At 50.1% G+C, this 9,079-nt stretch overlaps 1 non-coding gene across 1 annotated transcript; it reads right to left on the bottom strand.

Moving 5' to 3' along the window:
* Positions 1-8,224: 8,224 nt before the first annotated feature.
* Positions 8,225-8,343, bottom strand: LOC112341544. The gene has a single exon (XR_002990578.1). It is a non-coding gene; the product is annotated as a 5S ribosomal RNA (ribosomal RNA).
* Positions 8,344-9,079: the final 736 nt, after the last annotated feature.

The raw sequence follows: 9,079 nt of genomic DNA, 5'->3' as shown, positions 1-9,079 counted from the left end.
GTTTGTAAGTTTAAAAATGCCTCAACCACTTAAATTCCCAAGTAAATAAAGCTGTTTCTATTTTTGGTACAGGTAAACTTTATAGCGTGTGGGCTCATGCAATTTTGAACCCAGAAATGCACCAAAAAATGCTCGACTAGCATTATTCTTTGAATGGCGTGTGGCCTTATGTCGAGCATTATTCTTTGAATGGCGTGTGGCCTTATATTGCCATAAATGGACGTACACACACAGCATAATTATTCCTTTACACGTCGAATAATCTTGGCGCGGATCGCTGACATGGCATGGCAAAGTTCGAATCACTGACATGGCACAGCTGGATCGAGGCAAGGACATGATGTGACAAAGTTCAACCTCCGACAGCAAAGTCTAGAAGCTACTCAGTTTGAAATTTGTCAGAGGAATCATAAGATCTGGTTTGTCAGAGGATTTGATGTGACGTTCAAGCGTGTGTTATTTTTGAATTCTCGAACTCATTCCTAGGTCTATCATTTTTGTGCGCCGTGTTCTTGGTTCCGCTGAGCGCAGTGAGCGCTGCTTGTGTAAGCGGCGTTGTGGGCTGTGGTTTATGCGTCTACGAGCGGTTGCGGCATTGCGAGCGCCATTGCGAGCGGCAGTTTATGCGAGTGGCAGTTTGTGCGAGCGGCGCTACGAGCAGTTGCGGTGTTGCGAGCGGCGCTACGAGTAGTTGCGGTGTTGCGAGCGGCACTGTCTTTGGTGTGGCTACCGCTTCCTCTTGATATTCGGCACTTGTGCTTCCTGGTATGTTCACCATGGAATGGCTTAGGACCACATTTAGAAATGGCATGTGGCCTCATGCCATTTTCTACTTGGCCTAAAAGACTTACCATTTGAAGCCGAATGGAGGCGTGACAACCGGACTCGCTGGCGAATGTGGCCTGTGTGTGCAGCGGATTGTAGCAGCAAGGCTACTCTGCCACTTACAGTTGGAGAGTGGCGCTGAAATCTCCCGGGACGCCAAGTGGGCTGCGTGTGGGTGGCGGAGTGGGCGGCGGAGTTGGCGGCGAAGTTACAAACTGGGTGTGTCTTGAAGTAGACGCCGATGCACACGAGCGCGATGCGAGCGCGAGTGGACGCCGATGCACACGAGAAACCTGTAGAGAAGTGGGAGCGCGAGTGGGAGCGCGATGCGAGCGCGAGTGGGAGCGCGATGCGAGTGGGATGGCGATACACTGTCAAAGGCTTGGGGAAGGCAATGCTGCTGTATCAGTAGAGACTGTCTTCGATGGGAATGTGGTCGCTATTGAACGAGGAGAGATGGTCGTCGGGGTAAATGTTGTTGTTGCCTTGAAAAATCTTCAGAAGAAAGCAGATGTTGGGGACAGCGCAAGTGCGACGCATGTTCCCTCCGTGGATCTTAAGAACCGTGCTACATGGATTCAGGCAAAGGTGTTTCTAAACAACCCCGAGGGGGAGGTGGTAGCTGAGGGCTTAGCCACAGTTGTCGATCCAAGAGATGCGGTTGCTAATCAAGAATTGGGCTGGGATGATATTGGAGTTGCAATTTTAGAGGTTGTTGACACAGAAGAAAACAGTCTGACTATTGGAAGCATTGTGCGGTGGAAATTGAGGCATTTAGTGTTTGAGAATGTGAAGGATTCACAATCAAACACCACTACAACTGATGACAGAACATCTCTTCATGGGAAAAGAAAGTACACCTTCCTACAGCGCAGCCAAAGGGATCTGAGCAACGAACCGAAAAGGCAGAAAATGGCGATGGAGGTTCGAATGGTCTCGACAGTTGCTTGTTGCAAGAGGAGGTGCTGTCAACATGCTGATTGGGATGCTATTGAAGAGGAGAGAGCAAGATACAAGACATTGTCCTGGAAGGCAGCTCGCAATTTTGTGTATGAGGCATTACGGTCATCTGTTGATGCTTCAGAACATCAGGTGGGGGGCATGGTCTTCCAGAGGGGTTTGGTCTGCATGAAGGCATGGAGAATCATTTATGGAGTCCCTCGAACCACATTCTACAGAATCAAAACTGAGTTCGAGGAACAAAGGGTTCAACAGGCAGTCCATGGGAACGACGGTACGCACAAAACCAGGGGTCATGTTGTATATGGAGAGGCAATCTTCAAGAGGTTTGTCGAGACATGTAGCGAGCAGCAACCACATAAAACCCGCCTCTTGGAAGATGGAACACGAGACACCCAACGAGTTCTCCCTTCCATGTATACCAAGGGGGCCATATTGGAAGATGTGAATGCTCAAGAGCGAGAGACGTTGGTTAGAAGGCGGCTCGACCACAACATCGAGCAGAGAAGCTGCAGGACTGCATATTATCATAACAGGATTCTCTCCATGGAGAGACCTGACTCTTACCTCTGCATCATCCACGACAAAATGGATCAGAAAAAGACGTGCTTACCTCGACTCAATCCTGCCCCCAAGGCAATCTCTTCATCCATGCAGCTGCCTGTGTCTCTGTTTGGCATAATCGCTCATGGGCATGGTGCCCAGAACTATGGGAACTTCTTTGTGCCTCTATGGGGTGGCGGGGGTGCAAACATGATGATTGCGTCCTTAGCAAAACACTTAAGGTCTCTGCAAAGTGCGCAGACTGAGCTGAACGGCCAACCCTTGCATAAGGCCCTTGTCGATCGAACCCCATACAGGGTTCAGCTGGAGGAGGAGCAAAGGCTTGCAGTATCGCGTGGGGCCCCATGCCATCCTAGTGAATATGTTGGCCGTCAGATTGTAGGGTTATCACGTGAGGCCTCATGCCATTACGACGAGGCTGGTCGCCCGGTGAATGCACAGCCTCATCCAAACGAAGCAGAATCTCAAGGAAGTTCTTGCGGCCGATGTGGCCTTCCACCCCATCTTCTGCTCCAAACAGACAATGCTGGCAGTGAGAACAAAAACATGTACGTCTTCGCGTACTTGGCGATGCTTGTTGCCAAAGGCATATTTGAAACGGTTACACTTGGCTTTCTCATGGTTGGGCACACTCATGAAGACGTCGATGCCATGTTCAGTCACCTGGCAGAGTCCCTCCGGCGATCCAATGTCCTCACCCTCCCACAACTCTACGATGAATTCCAAAATTGCATCAAAGGCACTGTTGAAGCTGCACTTGTGACAGAGGTTCCAGACTTTAAGGGGTTTGTAAGAGGCTACATCAGGGACGGATCCGAAACGCTGATTGGCCACTCCAAGCCTCTTCAGTTTCATTTCAGCATGCGTGACGGTGCTCCAGTGATGAGGTACAAGATGAGAGAATGGGACACAGTGTGGCTGCCAGTGGATGGCATTGAACTCTTCAAGAGAGATCCCATAATTGGGGAACCTATGATTCCTCAGGGTTCCCCACGGCCGATGCACCCGGATGGACTCAAAGACCAGGAAAGTATAGTGGCCGGGATTAGACAGCATATTGCCTTCTGGAAGAGGGGGTTGGTGTTTGGTGGAGAATCCTATTTTAAGAGGTGCAAGCCTTTGCTCGAATACTGGGAGAAGATTATATCTGCTATCCAAAATGGGCCGGTTGTATATGAAGAATTGGAAGAGTCCTTTTGGCCAGAACCCAGAGCACCAGATAGTAGCGGAACAATGTCCTCTGGAAATGCAGTGACAGATAACGATGTTGAGGATCACTATTGTGGGCCGAGGAACAAGAAGCCGGATTCAGCATTCAATCCAGTACAGGTCTGCAAAGGAATGGTCGTGCTTGTCAGACCCAGTAATAAAAAACAAATGATATGGGTGGGGCGCTGCATCACTGATGCAGAGGAGGACGCGGAAAATAACTCCTTCAATGTAACTGTGGAGTGGTTCAAGCCAAGTTCCGGATATACGAAGGATTGCCTAGAAAAGAGATGGGTGCTGAATCCAAGGGATCCCAGCATGAGCATATCGGTGGATAATGTTGTGCATGGTTGGATGCGGAAGCAGAGTGCCACCATCACCTTGCCAGACCATGCAAGAGATGCAGCAAGAGCATTCATAACCCGGGTTCAAGGTGAGATTCATTAATATTCCTTTACTAAGTTTCTAATGTATTTTATTTCAAGGTGAACAATCCGAATCTGAATCAGAGGAGGCGTGATGGCATGTGGCCCTTTGCACTAGTATATCTTAATACCGGTCTGAGAAATAGAATGGCATGTGCCCTCAGGCCTTTTACTAAATCACCTTTGAAAGAAATGCAAGCCTCTATGTCGTAAAAAAAAGGTATTAGAGAAATTCCTTAATAATATGAATGTTATTTAGTTTCATGAAAATACACTAAGGGTCAAATGAGTTAAATGACTTCTCCAGACTAGCAATGCCTCTTGCTACACCTTCACAATTAGATTCGTTAGAAAAAGATAACATTGAATAATATCTAAATGTTCTCACCATTAAGTTATATGTCTGGCTAATAGGAATGACGTTCATCTTGGAAAGCTCACCACACGCTCAATGAACAAACAAATAGTGTGTGCGCGCATGCCATCGCTCTTCTTTAGCTTCAGATTCGGCTTGTTCACCTTGACAATGAGATTTTTTATACAACCAGATGGACTCAGTCTGGACACAAAGTCACCGCGCTAGTCACCATGCCCCAGATATGTCTAGCCCCTGGACAAAAAACATATAATTTCACGTCATTTTCAAATACTTGAAAATTTGTACCTAGTCCCATTTTACTGAATAAATCCCACTTTACCGAAATAGAGCTTTGTAACATTGAGACAAACCGAACCATGTGTGCAAAAGAGCACAAGGTCACCTTCATTGAGAGTAAACACCACATACCAATCACATATAGCAACGGGTTTGTGATGTCCTGAATGTCAGTGATCTTACCGTGCTCAACACACTTCAGATGATCCAGGAACAGAAGTTCCTGGATCGGCATCACACCAAGTCAGTGGATGCCGTCACCCATACTTGCTACTCACCACCAAGGAGGTCTAGGAGCACCCCCAAGGAGCGACGGGACAGGGACAGTGTGCACCTGAAGGGCATGCAGGCACATACATGCTCCGCATCGGTCACCTCAGAACCCAGCTCCCACACTAAAGCCCCCATGCGACTGAGCTCTCACCCAAGTTCAAGACAAGGGAATTGCCCGCCCGGATCCAGACTTAGTGGTTACACTAGGAACATCAGTTCGCTCAGCATCACAAGTGAGTGCAGCCATCACCCATCAGTCACACACAGGGAGAAAACTTTGCCATGCTATTCAGCGACCGATCCTTTCGCCAGGTGGAAATGTATCCCCTGCCCGAGATTCCAAAAGGCCGCTGAATAGCACGGAGCATATGTCCTCCACCACATGCTTACTTAGTACACGCGCAAAGGGCATGCAGGCACGTACATGTTTTGCGTCAGTCACCTCAGAACCCAGCTCCCCACCAAGCCCCCATGCGACTGAGCTCACCCAAGTTCAAGACAAGGGAATTGCCCGCCCGGATCCGGACTTGGTGGTCACACCAGGAACATCAGTTCATTCAGCATCACAAGTAAGTGGAGCCATCACCCATGAGGGACAACACAAGAAGAAAACCTTTGTTAAAAATGCACATGGCGGAGGGAGCAAGAAGTTACATGCTCTTGTGCTATGGAGCGACCGATCCTTTCGCCAGGTAGAAATACATCCCCTGCCCGAGATTCCAAAAGGTCGCTCAATAGCACAGAGCATGTGACTTCTTGCTCCCCCATCACATGCATTTTTAACAAAAGGGTAGATGCCTAGAGCATCACTTCCCCGGCTGTGAAGCACCAGCTAAGCCCCCATGCGACTGAGCTCACCCACGTTCAAACACGAGGGAATTTTGCCCGCCCGGATCCGGACTCAACGGTTACAGCACAGCAAGGGGTGTGTGCTTGGGAGGGGGTGCGAACACCCCACTGCCCCAAAACACACACAAAAGCGAGAGGCTAGCCCGAGCTGTGGCGCACCACACATGTTGGTCGTCCGAGTCTTCCGGTTCTGCCGGAGCATTGGCCAGGACCCGTCACAAGCACATGTGTTGCACCACAGCAATAGGTGTGCAGCCCTCTACCAAAGGCACACACCACCCCACATCAGGAGGATTAACTGCCAGCCAGCCCACCACCACCGCACGCAAAGATCCGAGTCTCCTGGCTTTCACCAGGACCCGTCCCAATGCGCATTGTGGTGGCGAGCAGGGAGTGTGATGTTGCAGGTAGCAAAAGCAGAGCCACGAGCCAAAGCCAGAAGCCAAAGCCCACTTTGAGCTCGCCCCGCACGCAGTATACCACGTGAAGAGCACTCGCTCGCCCGGATTCGGACCCGGACTCGGACTCCGAGTTCAACTCGGACTCCACCTCGGCTACCCGACCTCCAACACCCACACTATCCCTACTATACTTTTGGAACCCCCCACAGCCCCCCCCCCCCTGGGAGACACACGCTTTGGGCTTTCACCCCACAGCATGTATTAGTGTTCGGGCTTAGAATCTGGAAGTGCTGCGACTTCTGCAACATCAACAATGAAAAAGTGGTCATTTTTTCTTACTTTTTTTTTTCGAGTGTCACGAGACGACTCCTAGGAGCGGATGACACGTGGCACACTGTTCATGCCATGTAACATGTGCCGTTTTTAGTGGTTTTTCAAGGTAAGAGTCACGTGACATATTTCGAGCTTGGTGTCATGGTAGTAAATGTAGTGTTGCCAACTCATATTTCGGCTAAAGTTGGATGTTTTTGAGTTGTTTTTTTTCGTAGTAACTTATATCGCCACGTGTTATTCCACGTGCTCTAAAGATGGCACACGGGCTCAATGTATGGAACGCAACACTATGCCATGTGCAAGTGTAGGGTTTAGGGTTTAGGGTAGGGTAGGGTTTGCCACGTGGCATACATTTTGAGCAATTTATATGCCATGAGCTATACCTTTTAGAAGGTGGCATTCAGACGGATGGTTTGGATGAGGTGGCATGCCACGTGGCATACTTTTATGTACTTATAGCATGCCACGTGGCAAACCCTTGGAGAGGTGGCATCTTGGAGGTTGCATGCCACGTGGTAAACCCTTGGAGAGTTGGTACCTATGGATGCCACATGGCAAACCCTTGGAGAGGTGGCATCTTGGAGGTTGCATGCCACGTGACAAACCCTTAGAGAGGTGGTACCTATGGATGCCACGTGGCAAACCCTTGGAAAGGTGCATCTTGGAGGTTGCATGCCACGTGACAAACCCTTGGAGAGGTGGTACCTATGGATGCCACGTGGCAAACCCTTGGAAAGGTGGCATCTTGGAGGTTGCATGTCACGTGACAAACCCTTGGAGAGGTGGCACCTTTGAGGTTGCATGCCACGTGACATGACATTGGAAGGTACCTCTTCTGCACTTGTATGCCATGTGGCATACCTCAGGCCCTGGATATGTCGGGCCCCGGACATGTCGGGCCCCAGATATGTCGGGCACCCAGACATGTCCGGGCCCCGATATATCCGGCCCCGGACATGTCGGGCACCCGATATGTCTGGCCCCGGACATATCGGGCACCCAGACATGTCCGGGCCCCGATATATCCGGCCCCGGACATGTCGGGCACCCGATATGTCCGGCCCCGGACATGTCCGGGCCCCGATATATCCGGCCCCGGACATGTCGGGCACCCGATATATCCGGCCCCAGATATATCGGGCCCCGGACATGTCGGGCACCCGATATGTCGGGCCCCGTACATGTCGGGCACCCGATATGCCGGGCCCCAGATGTGTCTGGCCCTGGATATATCCGAGTTTTATTTTGACACGTGGCATGGCCTTTGGTTTGATCTCATAGAGTTTTATGGTTTTCAATGTGTGCCACATTGACACATGGCATGCAGTTTGGTTTGTGCTCAGAGTTTTATGGTTTTCAATGTGTGCCACATTGACACGTGGCATGTGCTTTGGTGAGTTTTATGGTTTTCAATGTGTGTCACATTGACACGTGGCATGCCCTTTGGCTTGTTCTCATAGTTAGAGTTTAGCGTCCTTGTATGCCATGTGAAATACATATGTTTGGACTTGCTTGCCATGCCACGTGGTGACAGTCACAACACATTCTTTGTGACTTATATCCTAGTTAATAACTAACTAATGACACAATTTGGCAAACACACCTTACATTGACAATTGTAAGTAGTATTTAAGGACCATACACTTATATGCTATGGAAAAATACTCAAAGTTTATATATTAAAACAGTGATCTTACAAAAATAAATGACTTGTAAGGAAAAAAACAAAAAGAGGGGGTCACTTGGACTTCCCAGGTGGTCACCCAGCCCAGTACTATTCAAGCCCAGGGACGCTTAACTTTGGAGGTCTGATGGGATCCAGTGCCATAGTCACGGTTTGAACCCACTCTGAAATATTTCACACTCCCCCTACTCTTATAGTGTGGGGCAGCTTGATCCAAAGCTGCAGCGTACCTCCACAATCCCGTGTTCTTTCTGGGCGCCAAAAAGCACGCCCGCGGGACATGTGGTACCTCCCTGTGAGACACAAAATCCCTAGGCCCCAAAGTGGAGCCGGAAGGGCGCCACATGGTAGTGGCCGAAGCGAGAGCCAAAAGAGCGTAACACGTTTGGACCAAAAGCTCCGACTTGAAAAGTCAAGAGCGGGAGTGGAACTCCCAACGAAGTGCTCGAGGACCGAGCACGAAGCGAGCAAAAGGCAAGGCTCCAAAAATGGACCCAAAAGGACCAACACATGACATGTGGGAGTGTCCGAAATGGACTCGAGTTGGAGTCCGAAGTGGAGTCCGAGATGGACTCGAGTTGGAGTCCGAAGTGGAGTCCGAGATGGACTCGAGTTGGAGTCCGAAGTGGAGTCCGAGATGGACCCGAGTTGGAGTCCGAAGTGGAGTCCGAGGTGGACCCGAGATGGACCCGAGTTGGAGTCCGAAGTGGAGTCCGAGATGGAGTCCGAGATGGAGTCCGAGATGGAGTCTGAGGTGGACCCGAGATGGACCCGAAATGGAGTCCGAGATGGAGTCCGAGATGGACCCGAGATGGAGTCCGAGATGGAGTCTGAGATGGAGTCCGAGATGGACCCGAGATGGACCCGAGATGGAGTCCGAGATGGAGTCCGAGATGAAGTC

This window comes from Selaginella moellendorffii, unplaced genomic scaffold, assembly GCF_000143415.4.
Source record: "Selaginella moellendorffii unplaced genomic scaffold, v1.0 SELMOscaffold_85, whole genome shotgun sequence".
NCBI lineage: Eukaryota > Viridiplantae > Streptophyta > Lycopodiopsida > Selaginellales > Selaginellaceae > Selaginella > Selaginella moellendorffii.
Note: the sequence above shows the minus strand (reverse complement) of the source record. Positions and strands in the feature narration are given on the sequence as shown.